This window comes from Stenella coeruleoalba (assembly GCF_951394435.1).
Source record: "Stenella coeruleoalba genome assembly, contig: scaffold_118, whole genome shotgun sequence".
Classification (NCBI taxonomy): Eukaryota; Metazoa; Chordata; class Mammalia; order Artiodactyla; family Delphinidae; genus Stenella; species Stenella coeruleoalba.
In genome coordinates, this window is record NW_027646071.1 from 57,213 (window position 1) to 79,259 (window position 22,047).

Genomic DNA, 22,047 nt, shown 5'->3' on the forward strand with positions numbered 1-22,047 from the left:
GAGGTAGAACTTTTAGGTCTTTAGCTAAGCTTTCCCCAAAGATGGTGTGGGAATTTTTGCACCCTTGGGGCCAGACGGCCCGGAAGTATTGTTTTAGTTGTATGTGGAGTCCTGCCACTCACAAGCCAAAATTTCTTGTGACTCTGGGACTAATGGAATACAAAAGAAGGCATCATTGAAGACTAATACAGAATACCATGTCCTGGTGGTTGGTAGAATGACCAGCAGGGTGTAGGAATTAGGAGCAACTGGAGGTATATCCTCGGTGGCTTCACTGACTGTCCTGACATCCTTTACCAGGTCCCCAGCAGCCCATGGGGCTCTCGTGGTCAGACCAATCCCAGAATATGGAGCTCACCTGGGCAGGTACCCCACCCCCACCCCAGCCCACGGGGCTCTCGTGGTCAGGCCCCTCCCAGGATACAGAGCTACCCTTGCAGGTACCGTGGCAGGGCTGGGCACACAGGAACCGTGCACATAGCCCTCATTGCAGAGCACCCCCAGCTCACCTGTCGCTCAGAGCTGACACAGAGCACCTCAGAGCAGGACTTGAACTAACAAACAGCAGCTGCGACAGGTCTGTGACCCTGGGCATCACTCTGTGAGGCCTCCCTCCACCTGGTCTTCCAGAGACTTCCACTGCACCCGGGGCACCAGGCCTCTGTCTCCAACCACCACCCACCCCTCCTCTGCCTGACTCCTGGGTTCCTCTCATTAGGAGAGGGTTTTCTTGAAGTTGTCTCCCACTCATGGGCCAGATAAAATGATTAGAAAACAAGCCAAAGCTGCAGCCCCTTGTCTATCCTGACTCTCAGGAGCCCACACCTGTTCCTTGGACCTGGCCGGTTCAGCAAGTTCCATTTTCTGCAACTGTGAGCCCCGGAGGGGTGATGATTGGCTGACCTGGGCAGCCTTACCGTGCCGGCCAGCCCTCCCCAGGTGTGCCTGGGTTGAGATCAATATAAATACCACTCCAGGCAGCAAGAGCCCCTGCAGCCGTGCCTGACGCCATTTTCTCTGCCCTGTCAGCAGTCTCGGGGCTGGGCTGGTGGGAGGGAGTGAGAGGCCACGGCTTTGTGGGTGGCCCAGTGTGAGTGGGGCTCTGCTGGACTTTCTGCAGCAGTTGCCAGGCTGCCACCTGCTAAAGAAGAGGATGTGTCACCCATACCTGCTGCTGGAATTTCTCCCTGGGCAGAGGTGAGGAAGGAAAAAAGCAGTGGGGGCAGGGACAGGACGGGTATCTCAGGCAGGGAAATGGAAATCTTCCAGAAGAGCACCCAGGGCCAGGACCATCCTGGCTGGCCTGCAGGCACCAAGTCGGCCGGCATGCTGTCACTCGTGTGGCTCTATGGCCCTTCCTCTAGGCTTTCAAGTCCTTGTATATATTCAGGTGTTTTACCTGGGACGGGTGGGAATAGTTCAGCAGCAACTGGCCTGGGGCTCAGCTCACGTTTACTCACAGATGCCTCGGCACGGTGCCCCAGCTTTGCAATGAGGACGCTTGTTGTGTGGGGGCTGCTGGCTGAATGGGAGACGATTCCCCACCACTGACCAACTTCAGAATTGTTTACAACTGGAGCAAGTGCCCTGATACGGTTTTCCTCTGTGTAACTGGTGGGTTCTGTGTTTTTTTTCTCTTTTTCGTTTTTGGTTCAAGGTAGATTTTATTCCTCTTTTTTGTATTTACAGATATAAGCATGGAAATAATTTATTCATATAAATACATGTATGTGCAGGGAATAATTGTTTTTTCTGTTTTATTTTTTAAATTTTATTTCTTTTTAATTTTGAATTTTATTTTATATTTTTATACAGCAGGTTCTTATTGGTTATCTATTTTATACATATAAATGTATACATGCCAATCCCAGTCTCTCAACTCCTCCCACCACCACCCCCCCAACAGCTTTCCCCCCTTGTTGTCCATACGTTTGTTGTCTACATCTGTTGCTCTATTTATGCCTTGCAAAATGGTTAATCTGTACAGTATTTCTAGGTTCCACATATATGCATGAATATACAAGATTTGTTTTTCTCTTTCTGACTTACTTCACTCTGTATGACAGTCTCTAGATCCATCGACGTCTCTACAAATGACCCAATTTCATTCCTTTTCATGGCTTAGTAATATTCCATTTTATATATGTACCACAGCTTTATGCATTCGTCTGTCTGTGGGCATTTAGGTTGCTTCCATTACCTCGATATTGTAAATAGTGATGCAATGAACATTGCGGTGAATGACTCTTTTTGATTTATGGTTTTGTCTGGGTATATGTCCAGTACTGGGATTGCTGTATCATATGGTAATTCTATTGTTAGTTTCTTAAGAAATTCCATATTGTTCTCCATAATGACTGTATCAATTTATATTCCCAACAATAGTGGAAGAGGGTTCCTTTTCTCCACACCCTTTCCAGCATTTTTTGTTTGTAGATTTTCAATGATGCCTATTCTACCAGGTGTGAGGTGATACCTCATTGTTGAATCCATTTCGTTGAGCAAGGGGTAGCTCTTGTCTATTCCATATTTGGCTTATGGAACGGTATCTGTGCTAATTTCAAACTCTGCTTTTATGCAGCACCCCAACTCACCTTCCCCCTTAAGCAGGCATAAGTTGGTTTTCTAAACTTGAGACCCTGTTCTGTTTTGTAATTCAGTTCATGTGTAGCCAAGTTCACATTCCGTGTATTAGTGATACCTTATGATGTTTCTTTTTCTGTGTGACTTATTTCAGTTAGAATCATCGTGCCTCAATGCACTCATTATGCTGGTACGGGCCTGGTGACATAGATTTCATTGCTGAGTGGTATTCTGTTGTACAGAAGTACCGCAACTTCTTTATCCATTATTTGCTCTCTGGGATATTTAACTTGTGCCGTAGAAGAGATTCCTCTAAAAAGAGCCGTCCCAAATTTTGGGGTTGCTGTGTCTTTTTGATATTAATTTCCCTAAGCTATAGGACCATAAGTGGAAGTGCCCTAGGCTCTGTTGCTTTGTTTTTTAGATGTTTCAGGAAACACCATACACTTCTCCTGAGTGTCTGTTGGCAATTTACATCCCGCCCATCAGCATAACAAGGCTCCTAGTTCTCCATGGCCAGTCCTGCCTTTCTGGATTTTACACTTTATTCTGATGGCCCTTTTGACCGGGGGGAAGTGAGACTTCATTGTAGTGCAGATTTCCTTTGCAAGCTTGCTTGGTTGGCCAAAAAGGGCGTATGCGTTTTTTCCTGAATATATTCAGGAAAAAACGCATATGCCCTTTTGGCAAAGTGCATCATTGTGGACGTTCTGCCTCTTTTCCTACGCTTTCAATACAATTCCAGTCTACCTCCTGAAATCGGTATCCTGCAATTCTGCCCCGCTTTCAAGTCCTCTTGGAAGCCTTACTTCTGTCTATTTTTGGACGATAGCTGTCATTTATAACTCTGCAGGTTTGTGAATTACAGAGCCCCTGAGCTCCTTTCTTCAACTCACTTTCTTGTGAGCTGGCCGCAACACCGCAGGATGGCTTCAGGCCCTAATCTGTTTCCGCCACGGCACGCTGAGCCTTTGGTTAATTCCTCTTCCTAGTGGGAAATGAGAGTTAAATTTGCCCGTCCAGACACCTCCAGCTAGTCTCTCATTGGTTCTCCCTATTCCTGTTCATCTTCCGCAGAAATTGCAAACTGGGCCAAACAGGAGGTTAAAGGCACTGACTGTCCAAGTCGGGAGAGTGTTAGTAAAGCGTCTGGAATGTTGCACCCGAGTACCAGGGTATGAAAACTGAGACATATTTGAACACGTCTCCCGATCACACGGTTGATCATACTCTGGGTTCCACATGCATGTTTTAGCTGAAGGAAGAATACCTTAAACCTGGAGAGTTGAGACCCGTGGAATGGGTACCATGCAATATGACTTCAAAGGGTCTTCATTTGCTCACCGAACATCTCCAATCCTATCACTGCTGCATTTATGCCCCAGTACACACGCTTGATTCTCTTTCGGAGACATAGCAATCCATAGGTTTTAAGATACTTACTAGTCAGGTATATTCTTAGGCGTTTAATATGGGGTGTGGAGTCCATTTCGTTGAGCAAGGAGTAGCTCTTGTCTATTCCATATTTGGCTTAAGGAACTTTATCTGTGCTCATTTCAATCTCTGGTTTTATGCAGCACCCCAACTCACCTTTCCACTTAAGCAAGCATAAGTTGGTTTTCTAAATTTGAGACCCTGTTCTGTTTTGCAATTCAGTTCCTCTGTAGCCAAGTTTAAATTCCATGTATTAGTGATATTTTTTGATGTTTCTTTTTCTGTGTGACTTATTTTAGTTAGAATCACCATACCCGAATCCACTCATTATGCTGCTACGGGCCTGGTGACATAGATTTCATTGCTGAGTGATATTGCTTTGTACATGAGTACCACAACTTCTTTATCCATTTTTCACTTTCTGTGATATTGAACTTGTACGGTAAACGAGGTTCTTGTAAACAGAGGCGTCCCAAACTTTGGGGTGGCTGTGTCTTTTTGATTTTAATTTCCCTAAGCTATAGGACCATAAGTGGAAGTGCACTAGGCTCTGTTGCTTTGTTTTTTAGATGTTTCAGGAAACACCATACACTTCTCCGGAGTGGCTGTTGGCAATTTACATCCCGCCCATCAGCATAACAAGGCTCCCAGTTCTCCATGTCCTGTCCTGCCTTTCTGGATTTTACACTTTTTTCAGATGGCCCTTTTGACCCGGGGGAAGTGAGACTTCATTGTAGTGCAGATTTCCTTTGCAAGCTTGCTTGGTTGGCCAAAAAGGGCGTATGCGTTTTTTCCTGAATATATTCAGGAAAAAACGCATACGCCCTTTTTGGCCAAGTGCATCATTGTGGACGTTCTGCCTCTTTTCCTATGCTTTCAATGCAATTCCAGTCTACTTCCTGAAATCGGATTCCTGCAATTCTGCCCCGCTTTCAAGTCCTCTTGGCAGCCTTACTTCAGTCTATTTTTGGACGATAGCTGTCATTTATAACTTTGCAGGTTTGTGAATTACAGTGCCCCTGAGCTCCTTTCTTCAACTCGCTTTCTTTTGAGCTGGCCGCAACACTGCAGGATGGCTTCAGGCCCTAATCTGGTTCCGGTACGGCACGCTGAGCCTTTGGTTATTTCCTCTTCCTGGTGGGAAATGAGAGTTAAATTTGCCCGTCCAGACACCTCCAGCTAGCCTCTCATTGGTTCTCGCTATTCCTGTTCATCTTCCGCAGAAATTGCAAACTGGGCCAAACAGGAGGTTAAAGGGACTGACTCTCCAAGTGGGGAGAGTGTTAGTAAAGCGTCTGGAATGTTGCACCCGAGTACCAGGGGAGGAAAACTGAGACATATTTGAACACGTCTCCCGATCACATGGTTGATCATACTCTGGGTTCCACATGCATGTTTTAGCTGAAGGAAGAATACCTAAAATCTGTGTAGTTGAAACCCGTGGAATGGGTACCATGCAATATGACTTCAAAGGTCTTCATTTGCTCACTGAACCTCTCCAATCCTATCACTGCTGCGTTTATGCCCCTGTACACATGCTTGATTCTCTTTCGGAGACATAGCAATCTATAGGTTTTAAGATACTTACTAGTCAGGTACATTCTTAGGCGTTTAATATGCGGTGTTGAGTCCATTTCGTTGAGCAAGGAGTAGCTCTTGTCTATTCCATATTTCGCTTAAGGAACTTTGTGCTCATTTCAATCTCTGGTTTTATGCAGCACCCCAACTCACCTTTCCCCTTAAGCAAGTATAAGTTGGTTTTCTAAATTTGAGACCCTGTTCTGTTCTGTAATTCAGTTCCTGTGTAGCCAAGTTTACATTCCGTGTATTACTGATATCTTATGATGTTTCTTTTTCTGTGTGACTTATTTCAGTTAGAATCACCATACCCGAATCCACTCATTATGCTGCTACGGGCCTGGTGACATAGATTTCATTGCTGAGTGATATTGCTTTGTACATGAGTACCACAACTTCTTTATCCATTTTTCACTTTCTGTGATATTGAACTTGTACGGTAAACGAGGTTCTTGTAAACAGAGGCGTCCCAAACTTTGGGGTGGCTGTGTCTTTTTGATTTTAATTTCCCTAAGCTATAGGACCATAAGTGGAAGTGCACTAGGCTCTGTTGCTTTGTTTTTTAGATGTTTCAGGAAACACCATACACTTCTCCGGAGTGGCTGTTGGCAATTTACATCCCGCCCATCAGCATAACAAGGCTCCCAGTTCTCCATGTCCTGTCCTGCCTTTCTGGATTTTACACTTTTTTCAGATGGCCCTTTTGACCGGGGGGAAGTGAGACTTCATTGTAGTGCAGATTTCCTTTGCAAGCTTGCTTGGTTGTCCAAAAAGGGCATATGCGTTTTTTCCTGAATATATTCAGGAAAAAACGCATACGCCCATTTTGGCCAAGTGCATCATTGTGGACGTTCTGCCTCTTTTCCTATGCTTTCAATGCAATTCCAGTCTACCTCCTGAAATTGGTTTCCTGCAATTCTGCCCCGCTTTCAAGTCCTCTTGGCAGCCTTACTTCAGTATATTTTTGGACGATAGCTGTCATTTATAACTCTGCAGGTTTGTGAATTACAGTGCCCCTGAGCTCCTTTCTTCAACTCGCTTTCTTTTGAGCTGGCCGCAACACCGCAGGATGGCTTCAGGCCCTAATCTGGTTCCGGTTCGGCACGCTGAGCCTTTGGTTATTTCCTCTTCCTGGTGGGAAATGAGAGTTAAATTTGCCCGTCCAGACACCTCCAGCTAGCCTCTCATTGGTTCTCGCTATTCCTGTTCATCTTCCGCAGAAATTGCAAACTGGGCCAAACAGGAGGTTAAAGGGACTGACTGTCCAAGTCGGGAGAGTGTTAGTAAAGCGTCTGGAATGTTCCACCGAAGTACCAGGGGACGAAAACTGAGACATATTTGAACACGTCTCCCGTTCACACGGTTGATCATACTCTGGGTTCCACATGCATGTTTTAGCTGAAGAAAGAATACCTTAAACCTGGAGAGTTGAGACCCGTGGAATGGGTACCATGCAATATGACTTCAAAGGGTCTTCATTTGCTCACCGAATCTCTCCAATCCTATCACTGCTGCGTTTATGACCCTTGTACACACGCTTGATTCTCTTTTGGAGACATAGCAATCCATAGGTTTTAGGATACTTACTAGTCAGGTATATTCTTAGGCGTTTAATATGGGGTGTGGAGTCCATTTCGTTGAGCAAGGAGTAGCTCTTGTCTATTCCATATTTGGCTTAAGGAACTTTATCTGTGCTCATTTCAATCTCTGCTTTTATGCAGCACCCCAACTCACCTTTCCACTTAAGCAAGCATAAGTTGGTTTTCTAAATTTGAGACCCTGTTCTGTTTTGCAATTCAGTTCCTCTGTAGCCAAGTTTAAATTCCATGTATTAGTGATATTTTTTGATGTTTCTTTTTCTTTGTGACTTATTTCAGTTAGAATCACCATACCCGAATCCACTCATTATGCTGCTACGGGCCTGGTGACATAGATTTCATTGCTGAGTGATATTGCTTTGTACATGAGTACCACAACTTCTTTATCCATTTTTCACTTTCTGTGATATTGAACTTGTACGGTAAACGAGGTTCTTGTAAACAGAGGCGTCCCAAACTTTGGGGTGGCTGTGTCTTTTTGATTTTAATTTCCCTAAGCTATAGGACCATAAGTGGAAGTGCACTAGGCTCTGTTGCTTTGTTTTTTAGATGTTTCAGGAAACACCATACACTTCTCCGGAGTGGCTGTTGGCAATTTACATCCCGCCCATCAGCATAACAAGGCTCCCAGTTCTCCATGGCCTGTCCTGCCTTTCTGGATTTTACACTTTTTTCAGATGGCCCTTTTGACCGGGGGGAAGTGAGACTTCATTGTAGTGCAGATTTCCTTTGCAAGCTTGCTTGGTTGGCCAAAAAGTGCGTATGCGTTTTTTCCTGAATATATTCAGGAAAAAACGCATACGCCCTTTTTGGCCAAGTGCATCATTGTGGACGTTCTGCCTCTTTTCCTATGCTTTCAATGCAATTCCAGTCTACTTCCTGAAATCGGATTCCTGCAATTCTGCCCCGCTTTCAAGTCCTCTTGGCAGCCTTACTTCAGTCTATTTTTGGACGATAGCTGTCATTTATAACTTTGCAGGTTTGTGAATTACAGTGCCCCTGAGCTCCTTTCTTCAACTCGCTTTCTTTTGAGCTGGCCGCAACACCGCAGGATGGCTTCAGGCCCTAATCTGGTTCCGGTACGGCACGCTGAGCCTTTGGTTATTTCCTCTTCCTGGTGGGAAATGAGAGTTAAATTTGCCCGTCCAGACACCTCCAGCTAGCCTCTCATTGGTTCTCGCTATTCCTGTTCATCTTCCGCAGAAATTGCAAACTGGGCCAAACAGGAGGTTAAAGGGACTGACTCTCCAAGTGGGGAGAGTGTTAGTAAAGCGTCTGGAATGTTGCACCCGAGTACCAGGGGAGGAAAACTGAGACATATTTGAACACGTCTCCCGATCACATGGTTGATCATACTCTGGGTTCCACATGCATGTTTTAGCTAAAGGAAGAATACCTAAAATCTGCGTAGTTGAAACCCGTGGAATGGGTACCATGCAATATGACTTCAAAGGTCTTCATTTGCTCACTGAACCTCTCCAATCCTATCACTGCTGCGTTTATGTCCCTGTACACATGCTTGATTCTCTTTCGGAGACATAGCAATCTATAGGTTTTAAGATCCTTACTAGTCAGGTACATTCTTAGGCGTTTAATATGCGGTGTTGAGTCCATTTCGTTGAGCAAGGAGTAGCTCTTGTCTATTCCATATTTGGCTTAAGGAACTTTGTGCTCATTTCAATCTCTGGTTTTATGCAGCACCCCAACTCACCTTTCCCCTTAAGCAAGCATAAGTTGGTTTTCTAAATTTGAGACCCTGTTCTGTTCTGTAATTCAGTTCCTGTGTAGCCAAGTTTACATTCCGTGTATTACTGATATCTTATGATGTTTCTTTTTCTGTGTGACTTATTTCAGTTAGAATCATCATACCTGAATCCACTCATTGTGCTGCTAAGGGCCTGATGACACAGATTTCATTGCTGAGTGATATTGCTTTGTAACTAAATACCACAACTTCTTTATCCATTTTTCACTTTCTGCGATGTTGAACTTGTACTGTAAACGAGGTTCTTGTAAACAGAGCCGTTCCAAACTTTGGGGTGGCTGTGTCTTTTTGATTTTAATTTCCCTAAGCTATAGGACCATAAGTGGAAGTGCCCTAGGTTCTGTTGCTTTGTTTTTTAGATGTTTCAGGAAACACCATACACTTCTCCCGAGTGGTTGTTGGCAATTTACATCCCGCCCATCAGCGTAACAAGGCTCCCAGTTCTCCATGGCCTGTCCTGCCTTTCTGGATTTTACACATTTTTCAGATGGCCCTTTTGACCGGGGGGAAGTGACACTTCATTGTAGTGCAGATTTCCTTTGCAAGCTTGCTTGGTTGGCCAAAAAGGGCGTATGCGTTTTTTCCTGAATATATTCAGGAAAAAACGCATACGCCCTTTTTGGCCAAGTGCATCATTGTGGACGTTCTGCCTCTTTTCCTATGCTTTCAATGCAATTCCAGTCTACCTCCTGAAATCGGATTCCTGCAATTCTGCCCCGCTTTCAAGTCCTCTTGGCAGCCTTACTTCAGTCTATTTTTGGACGATAGCTGTCATTTATAACTCTGCAGGTTTGTGAATTACAGTGCCCCTGAGCTCCTTTCTTCAACTCGCTTTCTTTTGAGCTGGCCGCAACACCGCACGATGGCTTCAGGCCCTAATCTGGTTCCGGTACGGCACGCTGAGCCTTTGGTTATTTCCTCTTCCTGGTGGGAAATGAGAGTTAAATTTGCCCGTCCAGACACCTGCAGCTAGCCTCTCATTGGTTCTCGCTATTCCTGTTCATCTTCCGCAGAAATTGCAAACTGGGCCAAACAGGAGGTTAAAGGCGCTGACTCTCCAAGTGGGGAGAGTGTTAGTAAAGCGTCTGGAATGTTGCACCCGAGTACCAGGGGAGGAAAACTGAGACATATTTGAACACGTCTCCCGATCACATGGTTGATCATACTCTGGGTTCCACATGCATGTTTTAGCTGAAGGAAGAATACCTAAAATCTGTGTAGTTGAAACCCGTGGAATGGGTACCATGCAATATGACTTCAAAGGTGTTCATTTGCTCACTGAACCTCTCCAATCCTATCACTGCTGCGTTTATGCCCCTGTACACATGCTTGATTCTCTTTCGGAGACATAGCAATCTATAGGTTTTAAGATACTTACTAGTCAGGTACATTCTTAGGCGTTTAATATGCGGTGTTGAGTCCACTTCGTTGAGCAAGGAGTAGCTCTTGTCTATTCCATATTTGGCTTAAGGAACTTTGTGCTCATTTCAATCTCTGGTTTTATGCAGCACCCCAACTCACCTTTCCCCTTAAGCAAGCATAAGTTGGTTTTCTAAATTTGAGACCCTGTTCTGTTCTGTAATTCAGTTCCTGTGTAGCCAAGTTTACATTCCGTGTATTACTGATATCTTATGATGTTTCTTTTTCTGTGTGACTTATTTCAGTTAGAATCACCATACCCGAATCCATTCATTATGCTGCTACGGGCCTGGTGACATAGATTTCATTGCTGAGTGATATTGCTTTGTACATGAGTACCACAACTTCTTTATGCATTTTTCACTTTCTGTGATATTGAACTTGTACGGTAAACGAGGTTCTTGTAAACAGAGCCGTTCCAAACTTTGGGGTGGCTGTGTCTTTTTGATTTTAATTTCCCTAAGCTATAGGACCATAAGTGGAAGTGCACTAGGCTCTGTTGCTTTGTTTTTTAGATGTTTCAGGAAACACCATACACTTCTCCGGAGTGGCTGTTGGCAATTTACATCCCGCCCATCAGCATAACAAGGCTCCCAGTTCTCCATGTCCTGTCCTGCCTTTCTGGATTTTACACTTTTTTCAGATGGCCCTTTTGACCGGGGGGAAGTGAGACTTCATTGTAGTGCAGATTTCCTTTGCAAGCTTGCTTGGTTGGCCAAAAAGGGCGTATGCGTTTTTTCCTGAATATATTCAGGAAAAAACGCATACGCCCTTTTTGGCCAAGTGCATCATTGTGGACGTTCTGCCTCTTTTCCTATGCTTTCAATGCAATTCCAGTCTACCTCCTGAAATCGGTTTCCTGCAATTCTGCCCCGCTTTCAAGTCCTCTTGGCAACCTTACTTCAGTCTATTTTTGGACGATAGCTGTCATTTATAACTCTGCAGGTTTGTGAATTACAGTGCCCCTGAGCTACTTTCTTCAACTCGCTTTCTTTTGAGCTGGCCGCAACACCGCAGGATGGCTTCAGGCCCTAATCTGGTTCCGGTACGGCACGCTGAGCCTTTGGTTATTTCCTCTTCCTGGTGGGAAATGAGAGTTAAATTTGCCCGTCCAGACACCTCCAGCTAGCCTCTCATTGGTTCTCGCTATTCCTGTTCATCTTCCGCAGAAATTGCAAACTGGGCCAAACAGGAGGTTAAAGGGACTGACTCTCCAAGTGGGGAGAGTGTTAGTAAAGCGTCTGGAATGTTGCACCCGAGTACCAGGGGAGGAAAACTGAGACATATTTGAACACGTCTCCCGATCACATGGTTGATCATACTCTGGGTTCCACATGCATGTTTTAGCTGAAGGAAGAATACCTAAAATCTGTGTAGTTGAAACCCGTGGAATGGGTACCATGCAATATGACTTCAAAGGTCTTCATTTGCTCACTGAACCTCTCCAATCCTATCACTGCTGCGTTTATGCCCCTGTACACATGCTTGATTCTCTTTCGGAGACATAGCAATCTATAGGTTTTAAGATACTTACTAGTCAGGTACATTCTTAGGCGTTTAATATGCGGTGTTGAGTCCACTTCGTTGAGCAAGGAGTAGCTCTTGTCTATTCCATATTTGGCTTAAGGAACTTTGTGCTCATTTCAATCTCTGGTTTTATGCAGCACCCCAACTCACCTTTCCCCTTAAGCAAGCATAAGTTGGTTTTCTAAATTTGAGACCCTGTCCTGTTCTGTAATTCAGTTCCTGTGTAGCCAAGTTTACATTCCGTGTATTACTGATATCTTATGATGTTTCTTTTTCTGTGTGACTTATTTCAGTGAGAATCATCATACCTGAATCCACTCATTGTGCTGCTAAGGGCCTGATGACACAGATTTGATTGCTGAGTGATATTGCTTTGTAAGTAAATACCACAACTTCTTTATCCATTTTTCACTTTCTGCGATGTTGAACTTGTACTGTAAACGAGGTTCTTGTAAACAGAGGCGTCCCAAACTTTGGGGTGGCTGTGTCTTTTTGATTTTAATTTCCCTAAGCTATAGGACCATAAGTGGAAGTGCCCTAGGCTCTGTTGCTTTGTTTTTTAGATGTTTCAGGAAACACCATACACTTCTCCCAAGTGGTTGTTGGCAATTTACATCCCGCCCATCAGCATAACAAGGCTCCCAGTTCTCCATGGCCTGTCCTGCCTTTCTGGATTTTACACTTTTTTCAGATGGCCCTTTTGACCGGAGGGGGGGGGGAAGTGAGACTTCATTGTAGTGCAGATTTCCTTTGCAAGCTTGCTTGGTTGGCCAAAAAGGGCGTATGCGTTTTTTCCTGAATATATTCAGGAAAAAACGCATACGCCCTTTTTGGCCAAGTGCATCATTGTGGACGTTCTGCCTCTTTTCCTATGCTTTCAATGCAATTCCAGTCTACCTCCTGAAATCGGTTTCCTGCAATTCTGCCCCGCTTTCAAGTCCTCTTGGCAGCCTTACTTCAGTCTATTTTTGGACGATAGCTGTCATTTATAACTCTGCAGGTTTGTGAATTACAGTGCCCCTGAGCTCCTTTCTTCAACTCGCTTTCTTTTGAGCTGGCCGCAACACCGCAGGATGGCTTCAGGCCCTAATCTGGTTCCGGTACGGCACGCTGAGCCTTTGGTTATTTCTCTTCCTGGTTGGAAATGAGAGTTAAATTTTCCCGTCCAGACACCTCCAGCTAGTCTCCATTGGTTCTCGCTATTCCTGTTCATCTTCCGCAGAAATTGCAAACTGGGCCAAACAGGAGGTTAAAGGGACTGACTCTCCAAGTCGGGAGAGTGTTAGTAAAGCGTCTGGAATGTTGCACCCGAGTACCAGGGTACGAAAACTGAGACATATTTGAACACGTCTCCCGATCACATGGTTGATCATACTCTGGGTTCCACATGCATGTTTTAGCTGAAGGAAGAATACCTTAAACCTGGAGAGTTGAAACCCGTGGAATGGGTACCATGCAATATGACTTCAAAGGGTCTTCATTTGCTCACCGAACCTCTCCAATCCTATCACTGCTGCATTTATGCCCCTGTACACATGCTTGATTCTCTTTTGGAGACATAGCAATCCATAGGTTTTAACATACTTACAAGTCAGGTACATTCTTAGGCGTTTAATATGCGGTGTTGAGTCCATTTTGTTGAGCAAGGAGTAGCTCTTGTCTATTCCATATTTGGCTTAAGGAACTTTATCTGTGCTCATTTCAATCTCTGGTTTTATGCAGCACCCCAACTCACCTTTACCCTTAAGCAAGCATAAGTTGGTTTTCTAAATTTGAGACCCTGTTCTGTTCTGTAATTCAGTTCCTGTGTAGCCAAGTTTACATTCCGTGTATTACTGATATCTTATGATGTTTCTTTTTCTGTGTGACTTATTTCAGTTAGAATCATCATACCTGAATCCACTCATTGTGCTGCTAAGGGCCTGATGACACAGATTTCATTGCTGAGTGATATTGCTTTGTAAGTAAATACCACAACTTCTTTATCCATTTTTCACTTTCTGCGGTGTTGAACTTGTACTGTAAACGAGGTTCTTGTAAACAGAGGCGTCCCAAACTTTGGGGTGGCTGTGTCTTTTTGATTTTAATTTCCCTAAGCTATAGGACCATAAGTGGAAGTGCCCTAGGTTCTGTTGCTTTGTTTTTTAGATGTTTCAGGAAACACCATACACTTCTCCCGAGTGGTTGTTGGCAATTTACATCCCGCCCATCAGCATAACAAGGCTCCCAGTTCTCCATGGCCTGTCCTGCCTTTCTGGATTTTACACTTTTTTCAGATGGCCCTTTTGACCAGGGGGAAGTGAGACTTCATTGTAGTGCAGATTTCCTTTGCAAGCTTGCTTGGTTGGCCAAAAAGGGCGTATGCGTTTTTTCCTGAATATATTCAGGAAAAAACGCATACGCCCTTTTTGGCCAAGTGCATCATTGTGGACGTTCTGCCTCTTTTCCTATGCTTTCAATGCAATTCCAGTCTACCTCCTGAAATCGGTTTCCTGCAATTCTGCCCCGCTTTCAAGTCCTCTTGGCAGCCTTACTTCAGTCTATTTTTGGACGATAGCTGTCATTTATAACTCTGCAGGTTTGTGAATTACAGTGCCCCTGAGCTCCTTTCTTCAACTCGCCTTCTTTTGAGCTGGCCGCAACACCGCAGGATGGCTTCAGGCCCTAATCTGGTTCTGGCATGGCACGCTGAGCCTTTGGTTAACTCCTCTTCCTGGTAGGAAATGAGAGTTAAATTTGCCCGTCCAGACACCTCCAGCTAGTTTCCATTGGTTCTCGCTATTCCTGTTCATCTTCCGCAGAAATTGCAAACTGGGCCAAACAGGAGGTTAAAGGGACTGACTCTCCAAGTCGGGAGAGTGTTAGTAAAGCGTCTGGAATGTTGCACCCGAGTACCAGGGTACGAAAACTGAGACATATTTGAACACGTCTCCCGATCACATGGTTTTTCATACTCTAGGTTCCACATGCATGTTTTAGCTGAAGGAAGAATATCTTAAACCTGGGTAGTTGAAACCCGTGGAATGGGTACCATGCAATATGACTTCAAAGGGTCTTCATTTGCTCACCGAACCTCTCCAATCCTATCACTGCTGCGTTTATGCCCCTGTACACATGCTTGATTCTCTTTTGGAGACATAGCAATCCATAGGTTTTAAGATACTTACAAGTCAGGTACATTCTTAGGCGTTTAATATGCGGTGTTGAGTCCATTTCGTTGATCAAGGAGTATCTCTTGTCTATTCCATATTTGGCTTAAGGAACTTTATCTGTGCTCATTTCAATCTCTGGTTTTATGCAGCACCACAACTCACCTTTACCCTTAAGCAAGCATAAGTTGGTTTTCTAAATTTGAGACCCTGCTCTGTTCTGTTCTGTAATTCAGTTCCTGTGTAGCCAAGTTTACATTCCGTGTATTACTGATATCTTATGATGTTTCTTTTTCTGTGTGACTTATTTCAGTTAGAATCATCATACCTGAATCCACTCATTGTGCTGCTAAGGGCCTGATGACACAGATTTCATTGCTGAGTGATACTGCATTGTAAGTAAATACCACAACTTCTTTATCCATTTTTCACTTTCTGCGATGTTGAACTTGTACTGTAAACGAGGTTCTTGTAAACAGAGCCGTTCGAAAATTTAGGGTGGCTGTGTCTTTTTGATTTTAAATTCCCTAAGCTATAGGACCATAAGTGGAAGTGCCCTAGGTTCTGTTGCTTTGTTTTTTAGATGTTTCAGGAAACACCATACACTTCTCCCGAGTGGTTGTTGGCAATTTACATCCCGCCCATCAGCATAACAAGGCTCCCAGTTCTCCATGGCCTGTCCTGCCTTTCTGGATTTTACACTTTTTTCAGATGGCCCTTTTGACCAGGGGGAAGTGAGACTTCATTGTAGTGCAGATTTCCTTTGCAAGCTTGCTTGGTTTGCCAAAAAGGGCGTATGCGTTTTTTCCTGAATATATTCAGGAAAAAACGCATACGCCCTTTTTGGCCAAGTGCATCATTGTGGACGTTCTGCCTCTTTTCCTATGCTTTCAATGCAATTCCAGTCTACCTCCTGAAATCGGTTTCCTGCAATTCTGCCCCGCTTTCAAGTCCTCTTGGCAGCCTTACTTCAGTCTATTTTTGGACGATAGCTGTCATTTATAACTCTGCAGGTTTGTGAATTACAGTGCCCCTGAGCTCCTTTCTTCAACTCGCCTTCTTTTGAGCTGGCCGCAACACCGCAGGATGGCTTCAGGCCCTAATCTGGTTCTGGCATGGCACGCTGAGCCTTTGGTTAATTCCTCTTCCTGGTAGGAAATGAGAGTTAAATTTGCCCGTCCAGACACCTCCAGCTAGTCTCCATTGGTTCTCGCTATTCCTGTTCATCTTCCGCAGAAATTGCAAACTGGGCCAAACAGGAGGTTAAAGGGACTGACTCTCCAAGTGGGGAGAGTGTTAGTAAAGCGTCTGGAATGTTGCACCCGAGTACCAGGGGAGGAAAACTGAGACATATTTGAACACGTCTCCCGTTCACATGGTTGATCATACTTGGGTTCCACATGCATGTTTTAGCTGAAGGAAGAATACCTTAAACCTGGAGAGTATAGACCCGTGGAATGGGTCCCATGCAATATGACTTCAAAGGGTCTTCATTTGCTCACCGAACCTCTCCAATCCTATCACTGCTGCGTTTATGCCCCTGTACACACGCTTGATTCTCTTTTGGAGACATAGCAATCCATAGGTTTTAAGATACTTACTAGTCAGGTACATTCTTAGGCGTTTAATATGGGGTGTTGAGTCCAGTTCGTTGAGCAAGGAGTAGCTCTTGTCTATTCCATATTTGGCTTAAGGAACTTTATCTGTGCTCATTTCAATCTCTGGTTTTATGCAGCACCCCAACTCACCTTTCCCCTTAAGCAAGCATAAGTTGCTTTTCTAAATTTGAGACCCTGTTCTGTTTTGGAATTCAGTTCCTTTGTAGCCAAGTTTACATTCCGTGTATTACTGATATCTTATGATGTTTCATTTTCTGTGTGACTTATTTCAGTTAGAATCATCGTACCTGAATCCACTCATTATGCTGCTACGGGCCTGATGACATAGATTTCATTGCTGAGTGATACTGCATTGTACGTAAGTACCACAAGTTCTTTATCCATTTTTCACTTTCTGTGATGTTGAACTTGTACGGTAAACGAGGTTCTTGTAAACAGAGGTGTCCCAAACTTTGGGGTGGCTGTGTCTTTTTTATTTTAATTTCCCTAAGCTATAGGACCATAAGTGGCAGTGCCCTAGGCTCTGTTGCTTTGTTTTTTAGATGTTTCAGGAAACACCATACACTTCTCCGGAGTGTCTGTTGGCAATTTACATCCCGCCCATCAGCATAACAAGGCTCCCAGTTCTCCATGGCCTGTCCTGCCTTTCTGGATTTTACACTTTTTTCAGATGGCCCTTTTGACCGGGGGGAAGTGAGACTTCATTGTAGTGCAGATTTCCTTTGCAAGCTTGCTTGGTTGGCCAAAAAGGGCGTATGCGTTTTTTCCTGAATATATTCAGGAAAAAACGCATACGCCCTTTTTGGCCAAGTGCATCATTGTGGACGTTCTGCCTCTTTTCCTATGCTTTCAATGCAATTCCAGTCTACCTCCTGAAATCGGTTTCCTGCAATTCTGCCCCGCTTTCAAGTCCTCTTGGCAGCCTTACCTCAGTATATTTTTGGACTATAGCTGTCATTTATAACTCTGCAGGTTTGTGAATTACAGTGCCCCTGAGCTCCTTTCTTCAACTCGCTTTCTTGTGAGCTGGCCGCAACACCGCAGGATGGCTTCAGGCCCTAATCTGGTTCCGGTACGGCACGCTGAGCCTTTGGTTAATTCCTCTTCCTGGTGGGAAATGAGAGTTAAATTTGCGCGTCCAGACACCTCCAGCTAGTCTCTCATTGGTTCTCGCTATTCCTGTTCATCTTGCGCAGAAATTGCAAACTGGGCCAAACAGGAGGTTAAAGGCGCTGACTCTCCAAGTGGGGAGAGTGTTAGTAAAGCGTCTGGAATGTTGCACCCGAGTACCAGGGTACGAAAACTGAGACATATTTGAACACGTCTCCCGATCACATGGTTGATCATACTCTAGGTTCCACATGCATGTTTTAGCTGAAGGAAGAATACCTTAAACCTGGGTAGTTGAAACCCGTGGAATGGGTACCATGCAATATGACTTCAAAGGGTCTTCATTTGCTCACTGAACCTCTCCAATCCTATCACTGCTGCGTTTATGCCCCTGTACACATGCTTGATTCTCTTTCGGAGACATAGCAATCCATAGGTTTTAAGATACTTACAAGTGAGGTACATTCTTAGGCGTTTAATATGGGGTGTTGAGTCCAGTTCGTTGAGCAAGGAGTAGCTCTTGTCTATTCCATATTTGACTTAAGGAACTTTATCTGTGCTCATTTCAATCTCTGGTTTTATGCAGCACCCCAACTCACCTTTACTCTTAAGCAAGCATAAGTTGCTTTTCTAAATTTGAGACCCTGTTCTGTTCTGTAATTCAGTTCCTGTGTAGCCAAGTTTACATTCCGTGTATTACTGATATCTTATGATGTTTCTTTTTCTGTGTGACTTATTTCAGTTAGAATCATCATACCTGAATCCACTCATTGTGCTGCTAAGGGCCTGATGACACAGATTTCATTGCTGAGTGATACTGCATTGTAAGTAAATACCACAAGTTCTTTATCCATTTTTCACTTTCTGCGATGTTGAACTTGTACTGTAAACGAGGTTCTTGTAAACAGAGGCGTCCCAAACTTTGGGGTGGCTGTGTCTTTTTGATTTTAATTTCCCTAAGCTATAGGACCATAAGTGGAAGTGCCCTAGGTTCTGTTGCTTTGTTTTTTAGATGTTTCAGGAAACACCATACACTTCTCCCGAGTGGTTGTTGGCAATTTACATCCCGCCCATCAGCATAACAAGGCTCCCAGTTCTCCATGGCCTGTCCTGCCTTTCTGGATTTTACACTTTTTTCAGATGGCCCTTTTGACCGGGGGGAAGTGAGACTTCATTGTAGTGCAGATTTCCTTTGCAAGCTTGCTTGGTTGGCCAAAAAGGGCGTATGCGTTTTTTCCTGAATATATTCAGGAAAAAACGCATACGCCCTTTTTGGCCAAGTGCATCATTGTGGATGTTCTGCCTCTTTTCCTATGCTTTCAATGCAATTCCAGTCTACCTCCTGAAATCGGTTTCCTGCAATTCTGCCCCGCTTTCAAGTCCTCTTGGCAGCCTTACTTCAGTCTATTTTTGGACGATAGCTGACATTTATAACTCTGCAGGTTTGTGAATTACAGTGCCCCTGAGCTCCTTTCTTCAACTCGCCTTCTTTTGAGCTGGCCGCAACACCGCAGGATGGCTTCAGGCCCTAATCTGGTTCTGGCATGGCACGCTGAGCCTTTGGTTAATTCCCCTTCCTGGTAGGAAATGAGAGTTAAATTTGCCCGTCCAGACACCTCCAGCTAGTCTCCATTGGTTCTCGCTATTCCTGTTCATCTTCCGCAGAAATTGCAAACTGGGCCAAACAGGAGGTTAAGGGACTGACTCTCCAAGTCGGGAGAGTGTTAGTAAAGCGTCTGGAATGTTGCACCCGAGTACCAGGGTACGAAAACTGAGACATATTTGAACACGTCTCCCGATCACATGGTTGATCATACTCTAGGTTCCACATGCATGTTTTAGCTGAAGGAAGAATACCTTAAACCTGGAGAGTTGAAACCCGTGGAATGGGTACCATGCAATATGACTTCAAAGGGTCTTCATTTGCTCACCGAACCTCTCCAATCCTATCACTGCTGTGTTTATGCCACTGTACACATGCTTGATTCTCTTTCGGAGACATAGCAATCCATAGGTTTTAAGATACTTACTAGTCAGGTACATACTTAGGCGTTTAATATGCGGTGTTGAGTCCATTTTGTTGAGCAAGGAGTAGCTCTTGTCTATTCCATATTTGGCTTAAGGAACTTTATCTGTGCTCATTTCAATCTCTGGTTTTATGCAGCACCCCAACTCACCTTTACCCTTAAGCAAGCATAAGTTGGTTTTCTAAATTTGAGACCCTGTTCTGTTCTGTAATTCAGTTCCTGTGTAGCCAAGTTTACATTCCGTGTATTACTGATATCTTATGATGTTTCTTTTTCTGTGTGACTTATTTCAGTTAGAATCATCATACCTGAATCCACTGATTGTGCTGCTAAGGGCCTGATGACACAGATTTCATTGCTGAGTGATACTGCATTGTAAGTAAATACCACAAGTTCTTTATCCATTTTTCACTTTCTGCGATGTTGACCTTGTACTGTAAACGAGGTTCTTGTAAACAGAGGCATTCCAAACATTGGGGTGGCTGTGTCTTTTTGATTTTAATTTCCCTAAGCTATAGGACCATAAGTGGAAGTGCCCTAGGCTCTGTTGCTTTGTTTTTTAGATGTTTCAGGAAACACCATACACTTCTCCCGAGTGTCTGTTGGCAATTTACATCCCGCCCATCAGCATAACAAGGCTCCCAGTTCTCCATGGCCTGTCCTGCCTTTCTGGATTTTACACTTTTTTCAGATGGCCCTTTTGACCAGGGGGAAGTGAGACGTCATTGTAGTGCAGATTTCCTTTGCAAGCTTGCTTGGTTGGCCAAAAAGGGCGTATGCGTTTTTTCCTGAATATATTCAGGAAAAAACGCATACGCCCTTTTTGGCCAAGTGCATCATTGTGGACGTTCTGCCTCTTTTCCTATGCTTTCAATGCAATTCCAGTCTACCTCCTGAAATCGGTTTCCTGCAATTCTGCCCCGCTTTCAAGTCCTCTTGGCAGCCTTACTTCAGTCTATTTTTGGACGATAGCTGTCATTTATAACTCTGCAAGTTTGTGAATTACAGTGCCCCTGAGCTCCTTTCTTCAACTCGCCTTCTTTTGAGCTGGCCGCAACACCGCAGGATGGCTTCAGGCCCTAATCTGGTTCTGGCATGGCATGCTGAGCCTTTGGTTAATTCCTCTTCCTGGTAGGAAATGAGAGTTAAATTTGCCCGTCCAGACACCTCCAGCTAGTCTCCATTGGTTCTCGCTATTCCTGTTCATCTTCCGCAGAAATTGCAAACTGGGCCAAACAGGAGGTTAAAGGGACTGACTCTCCAAGTCGGGAGAGTGTTAGTAAAGCGTCTGGAATGTTGCACCCGAGTACCAGGGTACGAAAACTGAGACATATTTGAACACGTCTCCCGATCACATGGTTGATCATACTCTAGGTTCCACATGCATGTTTTAGCTGAAGGAAGAATACCTTAAACCTCGAGAGTTGAAACCCGTGGAATGGGTACCATGCAATATGACTTCAAAGGGTCTTCATTTGCTCACCGAACCTCTCCAATCCTATCACTGCTGCGTTTATGCCGCTGTACACACGCTTGATTCTCTTTTGGAGACATAGCAATCCATAGGTTTTAAGATACTTACAAGTCAGGTACATTCTTAGGCGTTTAATATGCGGTGTTGAGTCCATTTTGTTGAGCAAGGAGTAGCTCTTGTCTATTCCATATTTGGCTTAAGGAACTTTATCTGTGCTCATTTCAATCTCTGGTTTTATGCAGCACCCCAACTCACCTTTACCCTTAAGCAAGCATAAGTTGTTTTTCTAAATTTGAGACCCTGTTCTGTTCTGTAATTCAGTTCCTGTGTAGCCAAGTTTACATTCCGTGTATTACTGATATCTTATGATGTTTCTTTTTCTGTGTGACTTATTTCAGTTAGAATCATCATGCCTGAATCCACTCATTGTGCTGCTAAGGGCCTGGTGACACAGATTTCATTGCTGAGTGATATTGCTTTGTAAGTAAATACCACAACTTCTTTATCCATTTTTCACTTTCTGCGGTGTTGAACTTGTACTGTAAACGAGGTTCTTGTAAACAGAGGCGTCCCAAACTTTGGGGTGGCTGTGTCTTTTTGATTTTAATTTCCCTAAGCTATAGGACCATAAGTGGAAGTGCCCTAGGTTCTGTTGCTTTGTTTTTTAGATGTTTCAGGAAACACCATACACTTCTCCCGAGTGGTTGTTGGCAATTTACATCCCGCCCATCAGCATAACAAGGCTCCCAGTTCTCCATGGCCTG

At 44.2% G+C, this 22,047-nt stretch overlaps 1 long non-coding RNA gene across 13 annotated transcripts in view; it reads left to right on the forward strand.

Annotated features, from left to right (window-relative positions):
• LOC307181360 overlaps nucleotides 1-22,047 on the forward strand; it is a 968,012-nt gene that overhangs the window by 47,508 nt on the left and 898,457 nt on the right. Inside the window, exon 4 of one of the 13 annotated variants that reach the window (XR_013826546.1) lies at nucleotides 12,198-12,283. The exons of the other annotated variants lie outside the window; for them this stretch is intronic. This is a non-coding gene — a long non-coding RNA (uncharacterized lncRNA). The remainder of the gene's footprint in view (nucleotides 1-12,197; nucleotides 12,284-22,047) is intronic. 13 annotated transcript variants of the gene reach the window in all.